Here is a 22228-nt window from a genome sequence, read left to right as displayed (position 1 = left end):
TTGCCAGATTTTGAAGCAGTGTAAGCAGGCAGTCTTGAAAGCTATACTGGGAGTCTCTGTAGAGAGGGTCTCCAAAAATCTTTCAGGGTTAACGAAACAGATATTCACTAGGTTCTCAATCTAAGAAAGAGGAAAAAAAAAGCCAACAGGGCAAAGGATAGGAAATGGAGATTTATTAAACTTTAACACAGCTCAACTCTTGATAAACTGGAAGAAATAAGCCCCTCAGTCATTTGAGCAACAGAAAAAACATGGGAACCCTGTCAGGAAGGTAACATTGGAGCCTCTATGGTTCTTTCATACACAAGGTCTGGCACAAAATAAAAAATTATTAAATATGCTAAGTGACAAATATATGACCAATAATTAAGAGAAAACTAGACAGAGTCAGATCCACAGATGATCCAATAATAGAGTTCACACACAAGGACAACAATTTTAAATAATTCTGAATAACATACTAAAGAAAACAGAGGGGAAAATGGAAAAAATTGTTGAGATGGAGAATTTCACCAATGAATTAGGATCTATAAAAATAATTAAATGTACATTCTAGAACTGAAAAATACAATATATGAAATTAAGAACTCAATATATTGGTTTTATAGCAAACTGGACACAGCATACCATACGATTAGAAGACTAAGTCAGTAAGAAATACCAAACAATAGCTGGAGAAAGAAAATAGGAAAGAAGACAGAAAGAAGAGTAGAAGGTACAGGAAAAGTTAGAGAAGAGGCTTAAGAGAAATGGAAGACATGCTCAAAATGTCTAGTATACATACAACCAAAGTCCCAGACAAGAGAAGAAAGAGATATAAGCAATATTCAAAGAGAGAATAATAGAGTTTTACAAAACTGTTGAAAGAATTCACTTCAGAGATTCAAGATACTCTGCCAACTCCAAGCAGAATATACTCAAAGAAAACCATGCCCATGATATCATAATCAAACTATGAAAGGAAGGAGTGAAGGAAGAGAAAATTCATAGAAAAAAATTAGTTGACCTTCAAAGAAACAGTATGACTGACAGCAATTTTCTCAATAGAAACAAAAGAAGCCAGGACATACCAGAATGACAGTTAAAAGGACAAAAGAAAATAACTACCAGTCTAGAATATAGTAAATATCCTCTAAATATCCAGCGAAAACATCCTTTAAAAATTTAGGTGGAGGGGTCCTAATCAGAAAAATATGCAGCCAAGAATACTTTATCCAGCAAGGCTGTCATTCAAAACAGAAGAGATAAAAAGCTTCCAGGACAAACAGGAACTAAAAGAATTTGTGATCACTAAACCAGCCCTGCAAGAAATATTAAAGGGGATCCTTTAAGCAAAGAGAGGGCCCAAAAAAGTAACACAGACCAGAAAGGAACAGAGACAATATACAGAAATGGTGACTTTAAAAGGTAATACAGTGGCACTAAATTCCTATCTTTCTTTTTTTTTTTTTTTAAGATTTTATTTATTTATTTGACAGAGAGGGATGCAGCAAGACGGGGAATACAAGCAGGGGGAGTGGGAGAGGGAGCGGGAAAAGCAGGCTTCCCGTGGAGCAGGGAGCCCGATGCAGGGACTCAATCCCAGGACTCTGGGATCATGGCCTGTGCCAAAGACAGATGCCCAACGACTGAGCCACCCAGGTGCCTATCTTTCAATAGAAACTCTGAATGTAAATGGGCTAAATGCCCCAATAAAAAGACACAGGGTATCAGACTGGATAAAAAAGCAAGACCCATAGGTATGCTGTCTGCAAGAGTCTCATTTTAGACCCAAAGACACCTCCAGATTGAAAGTGAAGGGGTGGAAAATGATTTATCATGCTAATGGACATTTAAAGAAAGTTGGGGTAGCAATCTTTGTATCAGACAAATTAGACTTTAAACCAAAGACTGTAATAAGAGATGAGACTGGACATACTATATCATAATTAAAGAACCCTATCCAACAAGAAGATCCAACAACTGTAAATATTTATGCCCTTAACATGGGAGCGGCCAATTATATAAATCAATTAATAACAACTGAAAAAACACATTGATAATAATACAATAATAGGGGACTTTAACACCACCCTCACTGAATGAACAGATTATCTAAGCAGAAGATCAACAAGGAAACAAGGGCTTTGAATGAAACACTGGACCAGATGGACTTCACAGATATATTCAGAGTATTCCATCGAAAAGCAACAGAATATCCATTTTTCTCAAGTGCACATGGAACATTCGCCAGAACAGATCACACACTGGGTCACGAATCAGGTCTCTATCAGTATAAAAAGACTGGGATCATTCCCTGCATATTTTCAGACCACAATGCTTTGAAACTTGAACTCAGTCACAAGAGGAAATTTGGAAAGAACTCAAATACATGGAGGTTAAAGAGCATCCTACTAAAGAATGAATGTGTCAACCAGAAAGTTAAAGAACTTTTAAAAATCATGGAAATAAATGAAAATGAAAACACAACTGTTCAAAACCTTTGGGATGCAACAAAGGCAATGAAAACACAACTGTTCAAAACCTTGGGATGCAGCAAAGGCAGTCCTAAGGGGGAAGTATATAGCAATACAAACATTTCTCAAGAAACAAGAAAGGTCTCAAAAACACAACCTAACCCTATACCTAAAGGAGCTGGAGAAAGAACAGCAAATAAAGCCTAAAACCAGCAGGAGAAGAGAAGTAATAAGGATTAGAGAAGAAATCAATGAAACAGAAACCAAAAGAACAGTAGAACAGATCAAAGAAATTAGGAGCTGGTTCTTTGAAAAAATTACTAAGATCAATAAACTCCTGCCCAGACTTATCAAGAAGAAAAGAGAAAGGACCCAAATAAATAAAATCATGAATGAAAAGAGGAGAGATCATAATCAACACTGAAGAAATACAAGCAATTATAAGAACATATTATGAGCAAATATGTACCAGCAAATTAGGCCATCTGGAAGAAATAGATGTATTCTTAGAGAGATGTATAAACTACCAAAACTGAAAGAGGAAGACATAAAAAACATGAACAGACCCATAACCAGCAAGGAAACTGAAGCAGTAATCAAAAATCTCCCAACAAACAAAAGTCTGGGGCTGGATGGCTTCTCAAGAGAATTCTAACAAACATTTAGAGAAGAATACTTACTCTTCTGAAGCTGTTTCAAAAAAATGGAAGGAAAACTTCCAAACTCTATGAGCCCACCATTATCTTGATTCCAAAACTAGACAAAGACCCCACCAAAAAGGAGAATTAGAGATCAACAGCACTGATGAACATGGATGCAAAAATTCTCACAAGATACTAGCCAAGAGGATTCAACAGTATATTAAAAGGATTATTCACTACCACCAAGTGGGATTTATTCCTGGGCTGCAAGGGTGGTTCAACATCTGCAAATCAATCAACGAGATACACTACGTTAATAAAAGAAAGGACAAGAACCATATGATCCTCTCAATAGATACAGAAAAAGCATTTGACAAAATACAGCATCCTTTCTTGATTAAAACTCTTCACAGTGTAGGGATAAAGGGAACATACCTCAATATCATAAAAGCCATCTACCAAAAGCCCACAGCGTATATCATTCTCAATGGAGAAAAACTGAGAGCTTTTCCCTAAGGTCAGGAACAACGGCAGGGATGTCCACCATCACCACTGCTGTTCAACAGAGTACCAGAACTCCTAGCTTCAGCAATCAGACAACAAAAAGAAATAAAAGGCATCCAAATGGGCAAAGAAGTCAAACTCCCACTCTTTGCAGATGACATGATACTATATGTGGAAAACCCAAAAGACAACACCCCAAAATTGTTAGAACTCATACAGGAATTCAGCAAGTGGCAGGATATTAAGTGCACAGAAATCAGTTGCATTTCTACACACTAATAATGAGACAGAAGAAAGAGAAATTAAGGAGTTGATCCCATTTACAACTGCACCAAAAACCATAAGATACCTAGGAATAAACCTAACCAAAGAGGCAAAGGATCTGTACTCAGAAAACTATGGAACAGTCATGAAAGAAACTGAAGAAGACACAAAGAAAAACATTCCATGCTCGGGCGCCTGGGTGGCTCAGATGGTTAAGCATCTGCCTTCGGCTCAGGTCATGATCCCAGGGTCCTGGGATTGAGTCCCGCATCGGGCTCCCTGCTCAGTGGGAAGCCTGCTTCTCCCTCTGCCTCTCTCTCTCTCTCTCTCTCTGTCTCTCATGAATAAATAAATTTTAAAAATCTTAAAAAAAAAAAAATTCCATGCTCATGGACTGGAAGAACAAATATTATGAAAATGTCTATGCTACCTAGAGAATCTATACATTCAATGCAATCCCTATCAAAATACCATCCACTTTTTTCACAGAACTGGAACAAATAATCCTAAAATTTGTATGGAACAAGAAAAGACCCTGAATAGCCAAAGGAATGTTGAAAAAGAAAACCAAAGCTGATGGCACCACATTCCCAGACTTCAACCCCTATTACAAAGTTGTAATCATCAAGACAGTATGGTACTGACACAAAAACAGACACATAGATCAATGGAACAGAATAGAGAACTCAGAAATGGACCCTCAACTATATAGTCAACTAATCTTTGGCAAAGTAGGAAACAATACCCAATGGAAAAAAGACAGTCTCTTCAACAAATGGTGTTGGGAAAATTGGACAGCCACATGCAGAAGAATGAAACTGGACCATTTCCTTACACCATACACAAAAATACACTCAATGGATGAAAGACCTAAATGTGAGACAGGAATCCTAGAGGAGAACACAGGCAGCAACTTCTCTGGCCTTGGCTGCAGCAACTTCTTGATAGACACATCTTCAAAGACAAGGGAAACAAAGGCAAAGGAAACAAAGGCAAAAATGGACTATTGGGATTTCATCAAGATAAAAAGCTTCTGCATAGCAAAAGAAACAGTCAACAAAATCAACAGATAACCGACAGAATAGGAGAAGATATTTGCAAATGTCTTATCAGATAAAGGGCTGTATAAAGAACTTCTCAAACTCAACATCCAATGAACAAATAATCCAATCAAGAAATGGGCAGAAGACATGAGCAGACATTTCTCCAAAGAAGGCATACAAATAGCCAACAGACACATGAAAAAATGCCCAACATCACTCGGCATCAGGGAAATACAAATCAAAACCACAATGAAATGCCACTTCACACCTGTCAGAACAGCTAAAATTACCAAGTCAGGACATGACAGATGTTGGTAAGGAAGCTGTGAAAGGGGATCCCTCTTACACTGTTGATGGGAATGCAAACTGGTGCAGCCACTCTGGAAAACAGTATGGAGGTTCCTCAAAAAGTTGAAAATAGGGGGACCTGGGTGGCTCAGTCAGTTAAGCTTCTGCCTTCGACTCAGGTCATGATCTCAGGGTCCTGGGATTGAGCCCCGCACTGGGCTCCCTCCTCAGCAGAGAGTCTGCTTCTCCCTCTGTCTCACCCCTATTTGTACTGTCTCAAAAAAAAAAAAAAGTTGAAAAGAGGGGCACCTGGGTGGCTCAGTCGTTAAGCATCTGCCTCTGGCTCAGGTCATGATCCCAGGGTCCTGGGATCGAGCCCTGCGTTGGGCTCCCTGCTCCGCGGGAAGCCTACGTCTCCTCTCCCACTCCCCCTGCTTGTGTTTCCCTGTTTCTCTCTGTCAAATAAATAGATGGAATCTTTAAAAAAAAAAAAAAAAGTTGAAAATAGAGCTACCCTACAACCCAGCACTTGCAGTACTGGAAATTTACCCCAAAGATACAAATGTAGCGATCTGAAGGGACACCTACACTCCAATGTTTATAGCAGCAGTATCCACAAAGAGCCCAGATGTCCATTGACAGATGAATGGAAAAAGAAGATGTGATATACATACAATGGAATACCACTCAGCCATTAAAAAAAATGAAATCTTGCCATTTGCAATGATATGGATGGAACTAGAGGGTATTATGCTAAGCAAAGTAAGTCAATCAGGGAAAGACAATTATCATATGATCTCACTCATAAGTGGAATTTAAGAAACAAGGCAGAGGATCGTAAGGGAAGAGAGGAAAGAAGAAAACAAGACAAAATCAGAGAGGAAGACAAACCATAAGAGACTCCTCTTTTAATCATAAAAAACAAACTGAGGGCTGCTGGAGGGAAGGGGGTGGGGGGATGGGGTAACTGGGTGATGGACATTAAGGAGGGCACATGATGTAACGAGCACTGGGTATTATATAAGACTGATGAATCACTGACCTCTACCTCTGAAACTAGTAATACCTTATATGTTAATTAATTGAATTTAAATTAAAAAAAACATGTTGGTTTGGGGCTTTAGAAATTAAACACCCCTGAATAAAGACAGGTAAAGGTTTTAGATGACTATTTCATTTACCTTCTAAGCACTGAAGAGGTGCTGAGGTTAATTTAATTATGACTTTTCCACTCCTGATATCATGAAAAGACTGTCACGATTGTACAGCAAGGTAATGTACAGTTACCAACCTTGACATTTACTTTGTTGTCAACTGCATAGAAACTAAAAGAATTTGCTTATGTTTTGGAGCACACAATGTACAAAGATACAATCAACAAGTGAAAGGGGTGGGAAACAGACCAGCAGAAATTTTACATGTTATTAAAGTTAGTATAAATTCAAATTAGAGGGGCACCTGGGTGGTTCAGATGGTTAAGTGTCTGCCTTCGGCTCAGGTCATGATCCCAGGGTCCTGGGATCGAGTCCCGCATCGGGCTCCCTGCTAGGCAGGGAGCCTGCTTCCCCCTCTGCCTCTCTCTCTCTTTCTCTCTCTCTAACTCTCATGAATAAATAAACATATTTTAAAAAATTCAAATTACACTGTTAGTACTTTAGAATGTTAAATGCAATCCCCATAGTAACCACACACACACACACACACACACACACACAGAGCTACAGAATATAAACAAAAGGAAATGAGAAATAAATGTAAACATTTCACTAAAAAAAATCAACTAAATGCAAAAGTAATGCAGAAATGAGGAACAAAAGAGCAATAAAATATATAGAAAACAAATAGCAAAACTATAGAAATCCTTATCAATAATTACAATGTAAATGGATTAAATTCTTCAAAAAGACAAAACTTTTGCAGAATAAAAACACATGATCCAACAATATGCTGTTTACAAAAGACTCGCTTGAGATCCAAAGACACAGATTGAAAGTAAAAGATTACAAAAAGATAGTCGATGCAAATAGTAACTAAAAGAGATCAAAGATGGCTATACTAATATCTAATAAAATAACTTTTAATTCAAAAAAAAGAGACAAAGGAGGACATATAAAAGGTCAACACAGCAAGAAGACATAACAAACATTTATGCACCTAATGAAAGACCATCCAAATATATGAGGCAAAACACAGAACTAAAGAGAGAAACGGTTCTATATTTGGAGACTTCAGTACCCGACAGAAGGAAATGAGGGAAACAGAGGATGTAAACAACACAATAATACAACGAGATGTAACACATGTATACAGAACACTGTACCCAACAAAAGCAGATACAATCCTCAAGTACAATTGGGTCAGGGCGCCTGGGTGGCTCAGTCGTTAGGCGTCTGCCTTCGGCTCAGGTCATGATCGCAGGGTCCTGGGATCGAGCCCCCACATAGGGCTCCCTGCTCAGCAGGAAGCCTGCTTCTCCCTCTCTCACTCTCCCCCTGCTTGTGTTCCTGCTCTTGCTATCTCTCTCTCTCTTTAATAAATAAATAAATCTTAAAAAAAAAAAAAGGTACAACTGGGTCGTTTTCCAAGATGGATCATATGTTGGGCCACAAATTAAGTCTCAATAGATTTAAGAAAAACGTAGCACACATAGTGTTTCCTGTGATCATAATAGGAGGAAGTCAGAAAAGAACAGAAGAAAAATGGGAAAATCCACAAAACTGTGAAAATTAAACAACACACTTTAAAACCAAGAGGTCAAAGAAGAAATCACAAAATAAATTACAAAATATGAGACAAATGAAAATAAACACACAATATACAAAACTTACGAGATGTAACAAAAGTGGTGCTAAGGAGGAAATTTGGAGTTATAAATGCTTACATTAAAAAAACAAGAGGGTTGCCTGGGTAGCTCAGTCAGTTAAGCACCTGCCTTAGGCTCAGGTCATGATCCCGGGGTCCTCGGATTTAGCTCCACGTTAGGCTCCCTGCTCAGTGGGCAGCCTGCTTTTCCTTCTCGCCCTGCCTCCCCTGCCACTTGTGCTCTCTTACAGTGCTCTCTCTCAAATAAACAAAATTTTAAAAAATATTTTTAAAAAATAACCACAATATCATTACATCTAAGAAATTTTAAAATAATTCCTTAATATAATCAAATATCCAGTTGCTGTTCAAATTTACAATTATGTCAGTTTTTTAAAACACTGAATCAGTATCCAAATGAAGTTTACATATCAGGACTGGAGATGTCTCTTAAATCTCTTTTAATCTATAGGTGTGTATGTGTCGTGTATCTTGTAATTTATCTGTTGAAGAAAACAGTTATTTACCATTTTCCACATGTCTGAATTTGGCTGATTGCACCCTTATGATGATTTAATATATTCTTCTGCCTTCTGTAGTTTTTATAAAATTGTGGTTGGATATAGCAGTTTGACCAGATTAGGTCTATTTTTCTGGAGGTTCTTATTGTGTTGTTTTGTCTGAAGGTTCATAACATCTGGTTGTCATGTTCTGTGATATTACCAGCTATTGGTGATCAACACCTAAGATCTTTAGGGATTACCAAATGTTATAAATAATTACCTAATTCTATTATTCTTTCTTCATTTAATTAGTTGGAATATTTCTAGAAAGAGAAACTTCTGTATCTAGTATTTGGTTACTTAGTAATAGCATTTTTACAGGAAAGATGGGATAAATGCTCAACGTTTTTCCCTTTATTTACCAGTTTCCAAAATGAGTTGGTTAACTAGAATCCTCTAATGGTAGCCAATTAGTTTTGCTTTAAGTATCATTATAAACTCAGGGGCTAAATATACTTGATATGTTTCCACCCCTATAATTATTCTTACTAATACTCAAATTATCTCATCTTTGCCTAGTGGAAGCTTTTTAATGCTTGGCTTCTGTGAAGGCAATAGTTTAACTCAGCAAGCCTAGGTTGTTCAAACCTTGCACATTCCCAAGAAGGGTTTGTTATTGTGGCCACTGGCTAGTGTATTATTTTCCTAGGACTGCCATAACACAGTACCACAAACTGCATGGCTTAAAACAGCATAAATTATCTCACAGTTCTGATGGAGGCTAGAAATCTAAAATCAAGATGTCAGCAGGGCCATACTTCCTCTGAAACTTGCATAGAATCCCTCCTTGCCTTTTCAGGTTCTGGAGTTGCCAGTAATCCTTGGTATTCCTTGGTTTGTAGATGCATTACTCCAACCACTGCCTCTGTTGTTACATGGCTGTCTTCTTACTGTGCCTGTGTTTCCTCTCCTCTTCTCTTCTTATAAAGACACCAGTCATATTGGATTAAAGGTCCACCCTCCTCTGGTATGACTTCATCTTATCTAATTACATTTCCAACGACCCTATTTCCAAATAGGGTCAAATTCTGAGGGAATGGGAGTTAGTCTCCAACAGAACTTTGGGGCAACACGTTCAACTCTAACAACTGGCTCCTGGAAAATGAACTCCGGAAACGTTCTGGTAAGTGTTTTGCATGCTTCGGGCTTGAATCAAACTGTACCAGTCTGCCGAGGTAGTTTGTATAAACAATGTGACTATGGTAAAATCAGCTTTCCTTTAGGAGGTCTGAAACTTCAGTAACTATGGTCTGTATGACTGACCCCCCCCAATAAAAACCCTGGACATCTAGGCTCGAGATCTTCCCTAGTAGGCAACATCTTACGCGTTGTCACAACTCATTACTGGAAGAATTAAGCACATCCTGTTCAACTCTACTGGGAAAGGACTCTTGCAAGCCTGCATCTGGTTTCTTCCAGATTTCACCTTATGTGCCTTTTATTTTGCTGATTTTTATCATTTCACAGTAATAAAGTATAACTGAATATAATCACTTATGAGTGATTCGAACAAATTATGAAACTTGGGACTAGTCATGGGAACCCCCAACATAGCTCAAAAGCTCTTTTGACATAAACCTAGTAAATGATTAGAGATAAGTAATCTCTAAATGATCTTCTAACTTCCTGATAGGACTAGAAGTTCCAGGTTCATCTTGTACAGTTCCTGCCCTAGACTTAGGATCAAACATTTCTCCAAGGAACCCTTGTTCCTTTCAGGGGGAACTAAAAGAGACCATATTCTGGATGCTAAAGATGGGCATGCCTTAAATACAACTTATTCCAGGAAATTACGCTGAATTTTAGAATAAATCTTTCAAGTACCAAATAAATGTTTAAAGTAGTTGTTATTTAAAGAATCAAGGAAAGCAGTAGTACCTGGGTTTGGTGGCATTCTTAACTCTAAATAATTCTCTTCCTTACCTAGTTAACTGACAAAATTCAGGAGAATCTCTTCCTGAAGGAAAAAAAATATTTGAGGGAGAGGCAGGCTCCCCATTGAGCAGGAAGCCCAACATGGGACTTGATCCCAGGACCCTGGGATTAGGACCCTGAGCTGAAGGCTGACACTTAACCAACTGAGCCACCCAGGTGCCCCTTGAGTTAATCATCTTTAATCATAATTCAGAACTACTATTAGGAAAAGAGAAGGCAGGAAATTGGGTAAAAGGGGATAGAGTAGGGGTGGGCATCTAAGTGCCTAAATATTTCTTCCTTTCTTCTTATCATGACCATTATTCCTTTTGGAATACTACTAGAAAACAGATGTACTGCTTCTAATTTTAAATATAATTAAATGTATACAAAGGAGCTTATCTTTAAAATTTAGATTTACAGGGGTACCTGGGTGGCTCAGTTGTTAAGCGTCTGCCTTCGGCTCAGGTCATAGTCCTGGGGTCCTGGGATAGAGCCCTGCATCGGGCTCCCTGCTCAGCAGGAGGCCTGCTTCTCCCTCTCCCACTCCCCGTTTGTGTTCCCTCTCTTGCTGTCTCTCTGTGTCAAAAAACAAATAAAATCTTCAAAGAAAAATTTAATTTACAAATTAAGAAAACAGCTAGTCACATCTGTCAATCTTTTTTTTCTTTATAGCATTATGCTTTTTGTTTTTTAATGAATTCCTTGCCTATGCTAAGTTTAAAAACATACCCATCTCAGGGCACCTGGGTGGCTCAGTCACTTTAGCATCTGCCTTCAGCTCAGGTCATGATCCCTGGGTCCTGGGATTGAGTCCTATGTCAGGCTCCCTGCTCAGCAGGAAGTCTGCTTCTCCATCTCCCTCTAGCCCTCCCCCCCTGCTCTCAGGCTGTCTCTCTCGCTTTCTCTCTCAAATAAATAAATAAATAAAATCTTAAAAAAAAATACCCACTTATATTTTCTCCATAAAGATTTTTTTGTATTATTACTAGTATTATTTTATTAGTTAATACTTATATGGCATTTATTATATGTGGGGCACTATTCTAAGCATATTTTTTTTTAAGATTTTATTTGGGGGAGATTTTATTTTTAAGTAATCTCTATACGCAATGTGGGGCTCAAACTCACAACCCTGAGATCAAGAGTCACATGCCGTACTGACTAAGCCAGCCAGGCATCCTCTAAGCATTTTTATTTATTTTATTTTTTTATTTTTAAAAATATTGTATTTATTTATTTGACAGAGAGAGAGAGAGAGAGAGAGAGAGAGAGATCACAAGTAGGCAGGCAGGGAGAGGGAGAAGCAGGCTCCCTGCTGAGCTGGGAGCCTGATGCAGGGCTCAATCCCAGGACCCCGGGATCACAACCCGAGCCAAAGGCAGACGCCTAACCAACTGAGCCACCCAGGCGCCCCCCTCTAAGCATTTTTAAAAAATTCATCTACTGTTTATAAAAACCCCATATGGCTGGTACTGTCCTTATCCCCATCTTCTAGATGAAGAAGTCACTGATAGGTTAAATCACTTGCGCAAGGTCACATGGCTAGTAAGTGGTGAAACCATGTCTCATCAACCTAGACTACAGGAACTCTGAACATCTCACGAACCCACAGGATATTATACTTGTTCATTACACTGAAAACATCATGCTTATTTTACCTGGGTTAGTAAGATACCTTGGAAAGATACAGGCATGCCAGAGAGTGGAGAATCACACAGTAATTTAGGAACCTGAGACCTTGATGAAGTCCCTAGGGATCTAGTATCTAGAAATGCCAAGACATTCTCTTCAAAAGGACATGCTGCCATGGCTCAACCCATCATCACCACTTAGAAAGAAACATGGTCCTTGGTGGACCTCTTTAAATTCTGGAAAGAAAATAAACCATTATTTTAAAGTGCTGCTCAGTCCCATTTCTGGAATAGCCAATAAAGTTGCCAGGTTTTTTCTTTTTAAGATTTTATTTATTTCTTTGACAGAGAGAGGGACAGCGAGAGAGAGAACACAAGCAGGGGGAGTGGGAGAGGGAGAAGCAGGCTTCCCGCTGAGCAGGGAGCCCAATTTGGGGCTTGATCCCAGGACCCTGGGATCATGTCCTGAGCCAAAGGCAGATGCTTAATGACTGAGCCACTCAGGCACCCCAAAGCTGTCAGTTTTAAATGGGGCCCAGGACATGACAAGGCAGTGTAGCAGGCCAATGTGGCAGGGCAAGATACTGTTATTTGGGCCTTAGGATCCAGCAAATTCAGTGGTGTTTGAAACGTCTGTGGCAGATACATAAAGCTACCAATAGGCCCTGATAAGAAAATCACAACACAAACCACTAGGCATAAAGCCCCACACAGAGTAGGGTTTTTCAACCTTGGCACAATTAGGAGGCTGGTCACTCCCAACGCTGCAAGAGGCTGTCCTGTACATGGTAGGATATTTAGCAGCATCTCTGGCCTTTCCCCCAGTAGATACGAGTAGCACTCCACCCAAGTTGTGACAAAATGTATACAAACATTGCCAAATATCTTTTGGGAAGCAATATTGCCCCTGGTTGAGAATCACTGCTTTAAAAATTTTATTTATTGGGACGCCTGGGTGGCTCAGTTGGTTAAGTGGCTGCCTTCGGCCCGGGTCATGATCCCAGGGTCCTGGGATCGAGTCCCACATCGGGCTACTTGCTCAGCAGGGAGCCTGCTTCTCCCTCTCTCTCCTTCTGCTTGTGCTCTCTCTGTCAGATAAATAAAATCTTTAAAAAAAATTATTTATTTATTTAGAGAGAGAGAGCACGAGCAGGTGAAGGAGAATCCCAAGCCAATTCCATGCTGAGTGCAGAGCCTGACAGGGGCTCAATCCCACGACCCTGAGATCATGACCTGAGCCAAAAATTAAGAGTTGGACACTTAAACAACTGAGCAACCCAGGCACCCTGAGAATCACTGCTTTAGAATAAAGCTATGCCCTCTTCTGTAGAGGATTATGCTACTTTTGAGAAAGAGCTCATTGCTTGGCTTTTGGGTTCTGACAGAGAATGACCATGGGGGACCAAAGTGACCATGTGACCTGATCTACCTTGAAGAACTGGGTGTTCTAACCCACCAAGCAATAAAGTTGAATGTGCTAGCAGCATTCCATCATTAAGTGGAAGTAATACTATACCAGACATTAGTTCTTCCTATCCTTTAGGGCACATGAGATGATAGTTCTCTACCTTCTTTAAGTCAGATGTGACCTCTTGACTTGCTTTGACCAATGAGCAGAAATGATTCCTGTGGAAGCATTTAATTGCCAGTATGTACTCTCCAGCCTGTTCTTCCCTTGCCACTATGAAAATAGAAGCAGGGAAAAATATAAAGATGCACTGCTGACCCATCATATGCAAAACCGCTGCCCTGCAGTCACCCAGACTTTCAACATTTTACATGAGAAAAAACAAATCTTTTTTTTTTTTTTAATTTTAAGCCATTATTTGAAAATCAGTTACTACCACTACATAAGTTGCTGACCCTGACTATAAAAGGTTATATATAAGGTTAGGACAGGCCCTGGAAGCACAAATAAGCCTTAAAAACAAATGGCTCAAACACCCATAGCACATACTTCTAAATGTCAACATTCCCTTAATCTATGAACTTGCAGAGTTCCATATGATCAAAGAAAGAAAAATTCCGGTCTGGTTTATATATGGTTCCATATGAGATGTGAGCATTACCCTGATACAGAGGTGGCACTGAAACACAGGAGAAATCCTCCCAGTAGGCAGATTTACATGTTCACCATGCCTGAAAAGAAAGATGACCAGAGGTATATATCTAAGGACTGGCTACACAGGGTCTGTCACTGTACTTGCTTAATATGCTCATGAACAAAATGGACCAGTCAGTAGGAACAGAAATTACACCCTGGCTCAACACAGATGTCCCTCATCAATGTTAACCTATAATTCCATGACATGCCAAGCTATCTCACACCTCCATGCATTTTCTTAAGCTACTCTCCTCCTCTCTAGAATGCCTTTCAAATACCCTCTAGCCTAACCACCTTACTCTTTCAAGACTCAGATGAACAGTCACGTCCTCTTTAAAACCTTTTTTAGCATACAAGCCGGTATCCATTCAAAGCCCTTTCTTTCCCCCTCATACACAAATTCTCAACCTAGAGTCCACAGACCCCCCCGGAATCTGTGAATAAAACTCATAAACTTTGATGGGAAGAAAATTATATCATTCTTTTTATTTTTATTTAATTTTTTTAAGATGTATTTATTTTAGAGAGAGAGAGCATGCACGAGTGGAGGGAGAGGCAGAGGGAGAGAATCTTCAAGGAGACTCCCCACTGAGCATGGAGCCTGATGTGGGGCTCCATCTCACCACCCAAGAGATCATGACCTGAGCCAAAACCAAGAGTTGGATGCTTAACCAACTGTGCCACCCAAGCACCCCTTATCATTCTTTTTTTTAATCTCTAAAATTTATCATTTCATTTGATTATAAATGTAAGCAAAACAACAACAACAAAAAAATCCACAGTATTTTCTATGTCTTGGGTCACCAACAGATATCACAGGTGGTTTCACATCAAATTACAGTTGTTGCAGACATCAAAACATCATTTATATTCATCACTACTTCATGCCACATATCTCTGGTTAAAGAGCTTCTGCCCCATGCTGGGAGGAAAAAAAAAAGTTTCCAACAACAGTCTCTCTTCTTAAGCATACAAAAGAACACCACAAGTGATTCTTTTAGGACCTCTTTCTCTAGCTTTAGAGAAAGGAAACAGCCTTCATTCCTTCTCCTTAGGAAACAGAGAACAACTGATTTCTTTTCATTAACATTGCTCTTTCAAAGCAATCACCTCTCCCTCTCCATCTTAAGCCACTTGTAAATTGATGAGGTAGGTAGAATCACAGTGGTAACTAGTCCTAAGAGCACACAGTACTTAATACTTTCCATTCCCAGAAAACTGTGTAGAGGCTTATTAGTTCTATTATTAAACCATAGCTTCTCTAGGGCAGGGAATATTCCTCAGTTGTGTTTGCATTTCTAGTTCCTAACAAGGCCTAGCACACAGTACTTAACTCAATTCTATTGGATGAACGCCTTAACAGCAACAACTGGGCAGTCAGCAGCAGACTCAGCAGAGAAAGCAGCAGCAAGTATGACAAAGACTACTAGTTCCCACCCAATACAGATGCCTACCCCCACCCCCACTGATATAGTCTATATGCTCAACTATTTCTGAACCTCACTTATAGCCAAATATGGCCAAATGACTAAGTTCTGGTAAATGAGATCAGAGGAAATACTGTGTAACTCTAGAAAGGTTTCTTAAAAGATGAGAGGTGTGCCCCGTTAGTTCTCTGCCTTTCTTCTTCCCTCCCTTTGCCTAGAACTTGGATGTGATGACTGGATATCCAGCAACCATTCTGTGACCTTGAGAATAGAAGCCACATGCTAAAAATGGCATAGGAAAAAGACAGGAGGAGCCTGGATCCTTGACAACTCTGGAGTTGCCATATCAGTCCCAGACTGCCAATTTCTGATTTTTTTTTCACAAGACAAAGAAATGAACTACTATCTTGTTTAAGCAATGGTTATTTCTTATCTCTGCATCTAGCAGCCAAACACAATTCCTCACTGATAAGGTGAAAAAGAGACTCCAGCAACAAATCTGTGGTCTAAGATGCCAACAGCCATCTCAGCTATGCTTCACCTTAATGATGATAAAATGTAAGACATTTCCACTGAAATGGGATAGAGCAGGAAGCAAGACTAAACAAAGAACCTATACTCTGAAGGTACAGCACCATTATAGCTCAGTTGGAGGGGTGTTTATAGTAGTTTGGTACAGTGACAAGATTTCATAATGCAGTACTGTAATTTCTTGCCAACATTTAGGAGTTATGTTCTAGAAAAGTAATGTGGCTTATAAAACTGTGACTGGCAAGACCAAATTATATAAAAATAAGAGGTTAGGAAAAATAAACATTTTGATGAAAGATGTTAAATCAGCTGTTTAAAAGCTGTCCAAATAAAAAAATCAGTAACTTTTCTACAGAATAACCTCCTTCAAGTTTTCAGTAATATTGTTGTATGCATAACAATCAAATAGGGTTGATTTCCCACATATTACAGACTATTCTACTTCATAAAGATTTTGAACCTGCCCCATGTAGCTTGCCATTTAACATCTTTTGTACTTATGTTTTTATTTGTCCTTGGTTAAGTCTCAACAAATATTTCAAATTCTTAGTGAAAGTGTCATTTTTTTGGACTGCTTTTCATCCTTACATTAAGAAAATGGAAAATAATCTGAATGTTTGTGTTTCACCACAATTCATATACTGAAATACTAACCCCCAATATAACAGTATTAGGAGGTGGGGACTTTGGGAGGTGTTTAGGTCATGAGGGTAGAGCTTTCATAAATGGGATGAGTTCTTATAAAAGAGATCCCAGAGAGCTCTCTTAGCCCATTTGCCATCTCATAACACAATGAGAGGACAGCCATCTCTGAACCAGGATGTGGGCTCTGAGTAGAAAAACAATTTGCTGGCACATTGATCTTGAACTTCACAGCCTCCATAACTGTTAGAAATAAATTGTTGTTTAAGCCACCTAGTTTATCATACTTTGTTACAGCAGCCCAAACTGACAGAGACAGAGGTCTTTTTCTATTTCTCCATTCCCCTGAATTTAGGCTAGCTTTGCGATTTGCTTTGACCAACAGAAATGTGATGGAAAGGACATTACGTAAGTTCCAAAACCTAAGCCCCAAAGAGGGCATGGAGCCCTGTAGCTTCTATCTTCACCATTTTAGAATGCTACCATGAAAATGCCATGTAAGGTTGCCAGACTAGCTTACTAGAGAAAGACAAGCTACACTGAGAAGACTGAAGCACTTTAACGGACAGCTAGCACCAACTGCAAACATGTGAGTGAGGACACCCTGGACTTTCCAACTCAGTCAATTCTCCAGGCAGATTCAACTACATGAGAGAGCTAAGTGAAAGCAACAGAGGGACTGCTCAGTCAACCTACAGATGATGAAAAATAATAAATCTCTTTGCCCTAAGTCATTAAGTTTTGGTGTAGTGTGTTAGGCACCAATACCAAAAAAGCCCCCCAAAACTAAAATAAATGAAAAACCCCAACAACTTTAAAATAATACTTAATAGTTCCTTAAGATGAGAAAAATCACTCAAGATTTTTCTGTTTTTATCTTTAATTCACCTATTGTAGTATCCTGGAGGTTATGCTGACTCCAATGCTTCATTCCACTATTATTAAAAAAAATGAAATTAATGTATGAAAGTACAACAGGGAGCCATTAAAGTATTTTGCATAAAATAAGTAATATGTGATAGGTACTTCAGGAAGAACACTCTGGTTGCACTACAGAATGGACTGGAGGGAGAAAAAACTGACTCCAGGATGACCCATAAGACTGCTGGAATGGGGCGCCTGGGTGGCTCAGTTGGTTAAGCAACTGCCTTCAGCTTGGGTCGTGGTCCCAGGGTCCTGGGATCAAGTCCCACATTGGGCTTCTCCCGCTCTGCGGGGAGTATGCATCTCCCTCTGCCTCTGCCTGCCAGTCCCTCTGCTTGTGTGCTCTCTGTCAAACAAATAAATAAAATCTTAAAGAAAAAAAAAAAAGACTGTTGGAATGGTCCTAGTGAAAAGCCTAGAAAGAGGCTAGAGGCCTAAACTATCACTGCTGCTGCTGCCACTACTCCTATATTTACTATGTATTTATGATGTATTAAATACTGTAATAAGAACCTTACTTATATTTGCTCATTTAATCTAATTACCCTTTAATTTTTTTTTTTTTTTTAATAACAGACTCACAGGAAGTTCCTAAAATATGTGCCAGGAGGTCTCAGGTACCCTTGGTCCAGTTTCCCCCAATGGTAGCATCTTGAACAACTATGGTAAAATATCAAGACCAAGAAATTCACACGGCACAATCTACAGAGGTGATTCAGTTTTCAGCAGTGATATAACCACTCACTTGTCTGCGTGTGTGTTTGTGTAGTTCTATACAATTTTATAACATATGTGTATTTGTGTAACTACTGCCACAATCAAGATACAGACTGTTCTATCAAGAGGCTCCCCTCTCCCTGATCCTTAACCCCTGGCAACATTAATCTGCTCTTCATCTCTATAATTTTGTTATTTTAAGAACATTATATAAATGGAATCATACAATATGTAACCTTTTGAGAGTGGCTTTTTTTTCACTTAAGACTCTTCCAAGATGTTACATGTATCAACAGTTCATTCTTTTTTATTGCTGCATACCCGTCCATTGTATAAATGTGCCAGTTTGTTTAACCATTCACTTGTTGAAGAACATTTGGGTTGTTTCCAGTTTGGGACTATTAGGAATTAAGTTGCTATGAGCATTCATCTACAGATTTTTATGTGAATATGTTTCAATTTCTCTGGAGTAAATGCCCAAGAATGCAATTGTGCAGTTGTACAACTCTTTTTAATGACAAAGAAATTGAGGCTATAAATGTGGAGCTGGAATTCTAATCCAGACAGTACACCTCTAAGTCTTAACTCTTCATACTTCTAAAGGCTGTAGAAATTGAGAGAAGTAAATGGAATTTAAAAAGTAGCAAGAAGGTAGAGTCAACAGAACCTAGCGTTGTTGAGATGAGGGATATAGGAATAAAGCGTCAAAGGTAATACCAAGTTCTAGCTTCAGCACGTTAAATGACAGAGGATAAAATATGAATTCACTTTTAGACATACTGTATTTGAGGGACCTGCAGGTCATCCTCATCTAGCAGGCAATTAGATTTATAGAATAGGAACCAGAGATCAAGAAAAAGCTCTGGATTAAAGACAGACTTAAGAATCATATTTAGAGGGGTGCCTGGGTGTCTCAGTCACTAAGTGTCCGCCTTCGGCTCAGGTCATGATCCCAGGGTCCTGGGATCAAACCCCGCATTGGGCTTCCTGCTTGGCGGGAAGCCTGCTTCTCCCTCTCCCACTCCCCCTGCTTGTGTTCCCTCTCTCACTGTGTCTCTCTCTGTCGAATAAATAAAATATTAAAAAAAAACCGACAAAAGCTAAAATTAAAAAAAAAAGAACAAAATAACTATTTTGTAACCCATGCTTTGCCATTCAATAAACTGGTGTCACTTACCGTATTTTATTACTTTTTTTTAGCAGTTATATTTCAAACCTAGAAAGAATTATAATTCTATAAATGATCAAAGTCATACCTCTTAATACATTATAATTGTGTTTTTACATCTTTCTCCAAAATTAGTCTACTCATCTACTTTTTCTTATACTTGTCTCCATGGCAGAGACCCAAACAGAAAAGTCTAGACTTCATTAAAGAGGGACCATGAATTTCTAAACAGGGCCCAAAGTCAACACATATGCAGTTTCAAGGTTTTTTTTTTGTTTTTTGTTTTTAAAGATTTTATTTATTTGACAGAGACAGACACAGCAAGAGAGGGAACACAAGCAGGGGGAGTGGGAGAGAGAGAAACAGGCTTCTCACGGAGCAGGGAGCCCAATGCGGGGCTGGATCCCAGGACCCTGGGATCATGACCTGAGCTGAAGGCAGATGCTTAACGACTGAGCCACCCAGGCGCCCCCAGTTTCAAGTTTTAACATATATTAACATACATATGAGTGAATGTTTACACAGAAGATAAATGTATACCTTCACTATACCACAGCAATATCCCAAAAAGAACTTTAATCAAGAAAACGTCCAATTTTTATTTTCCAGTTCTATTTAATTCTAAAACCAGATGGCTTTCAGAGACATTAAGAAAACAAGATATGACTAAACATCTGTGCAAATTAGCACAGGTCTGAATTGTGGAAGAAATTAGTTTGGTTTATGGAAAGCAGCTAACTGCCAAGTAAAAACTAATCCAAACCAAAACTTACTCAGGACAATTTTTACTTCTGGCAACTTTAGCTGCTGGTTAGAAAATCTAGACCAGCTCTGACATTAAATGGTGAAATTTTATTGGACTATAAAAATATTGGTAGATTTAGCAGCCCTTTCTTTCAAGTGAAAACTACTGTTGCTATTTCATACCACAAGTATGAGAGCCACGAATCAGATCAATAATTCTAAAGTGGAAGCCAGTGATAAACCATGTTACTAGATCTTTTTTCCTTCAAAATAGATCTACCTCCCTTCGCATTCCCCCTAGCACTAGGATTCTGAAGGGAAGTGGAGGTGATATAACAGATATATATGTGTGCCTTTTTTTTTTTAAACTCCTAGATTATTCTGATACATATGTAACTCTCCACCTTCAGGAGAATTTCTGAATTAGGTCCAACTCTATTTTTTAACACTGTATCAATCGCAGGCAAAGGACCAGAGCTAAAAGAGACAAGAGCTTAGCAGAAGGCTCTGCAGGTAAGGGCTATATTCACACCAGTTGTAAGCCACCTTCAGAGCTTTCTGTGTCAGCTCCCTCCAGAATTCATGATGTTATATTTTAGACAATGACAAATATTTAGTTCATCATCCTGAGAAAGGCACATAGTCCACTAGACAGATAAAAATATAAAAAGAAGCTATTTTGGACATCAAAAAAACTAAGAAACCACAGAGAATGAAAGACAAAAATTCCTCTGTTCTTTCATTAAAAGAACAGCAAAGTACTTTTTTTTGGTGCAGCTGATAACTTGTCTAGAGACTTTCTGTCCATATTTTATCATTTTAGTTTTTTATTAGGTAGCATTGGTTTTTCTATTTAAAGCTCAGCAAAGCTGAAAATCTTATTGAATTTAATAAACTATTAAATGCCAGAACTGTGTATTAAAAACAATCAAACAAACCTAAATCCATACTGCATGTCAAGATGGCTTAAGAGTTGGATTTAAAAAGCTTTGAAGGTCCATTTTACAGCAAAAATTATACTTCTTTACAGCCAGTGTTTCAAATTCCTTATAAACAGCTCCGATACTGAAATATGTCAGAAAAGTGGGCTTCTAATGATGTATAAATAATAAGCCAATTATTATTATATTCTAATTCTGACTAGTGTTTCTTAAATCACTTGGTAATTTCCTACTCAATGTTCAACTTTTGTTGCATTCTACAATGACACCTACTGGCCATTCAAACTCAGCCCTTAGTTCTCCGAGACAGCTCTCTCTAGTAGGCTGGTTACATAAGAAGATACACACAGAAACACACAGGCACACACTCACACCACCCTGCACAAAAGCAGAGATTTATTTACAGGTACTCACACTACAGAATTACACCTAAAATAGAAAGTATTCTTTGCGACTGATATAGTATTACTTTTGCAAAAAGGTAAAAAGACAAAGAGTGAAACACCCAAGTATCACAATTTTTAACTGAAATCTTAATAAACATCTCAGTACTCTCAACATTTCAGAACAAACTTTAATGATCCACCTCTCTTTGCCAAATGATATTTACAGAAAAAATGAATCTTTTAATTCAGGTTCTGGGATATACTAATATAAATGATCATTAATACAAAAAGGAAAATTATACAGTTGCTCATACATTAATCCTCAGCTAAAGGCTACATTTCAATCAGCTTACATTTTAGCAATTTATAATGCTTCTTTTAAAGTTTTCCAGTGTGCTCTAAAATCTAATTTTTAATGTATTCGTCCTTCCGTAACACATAATGAAATTCCTATTTTATTCTACATTCCATTGTGCAAACAATTATAAAAAAACTCAGAAAAAGATAATAATTTACAGTTCATTGTGTCTGTAAA

The 22228-nt window shown here is 38.5% G+C and overlaps 1 protein-coding gene across 9 annotated transcripts in view; it reads right to left on the bottom strand.

Annotated features, from left to right (window-relative positions):
- The window catches only part of HYCC2 (hyccin PI4KA lipid kinase complex subunit 2), an 83825-nt gene that overhangs the window by 60299 nt on the left and 1298 nt on the right, over positions 1-22228 (bottom strand). For 3 of the 9 annotated variants that reach the window (XM_073880364.1, XM_073880390.1, XM_073880360.1), the window contains exon 2: positions 13678-13790. The exons of 1 other annotated variant lie outside the window; for it this stretch is intronic. The gene's annotated coding sequence lies outside the window, so the exon portion shown is untranslated. Of the gene's footprint in view, positions 1-10904; positions 11055-13625; positions 13804-14178; positions 14249-22228 lie in introns of those variants that run through there. 5 more of the 9 variants (XM_025893587.2, XM_073880372.1, XM_073880393.1 and 2 more) reach the window with 5 other exon arrangements.

This window comes from Callorhinus ursinus, unplaced genomic scaffold, assembly GCF_003265705.2.
Source record: "Callorhinus ursinus isolate GAN/ISIS: 27379988/994484 unplaced genomic scaffold, GSC_fseal_2.0 scaffold2, whole genome shotgun sequence".
Taxonomy (NCBI): Eukaryota; Metazoa; Chordata; class Mammalia; order Carnivora; family Otariidae; genus Callorhinus; species Callorhinus ursinus.
Note: the sequence above shows the minus strand (reverse complement) of the source record. Positions and strands in the feature narration are given on the sequence as shown.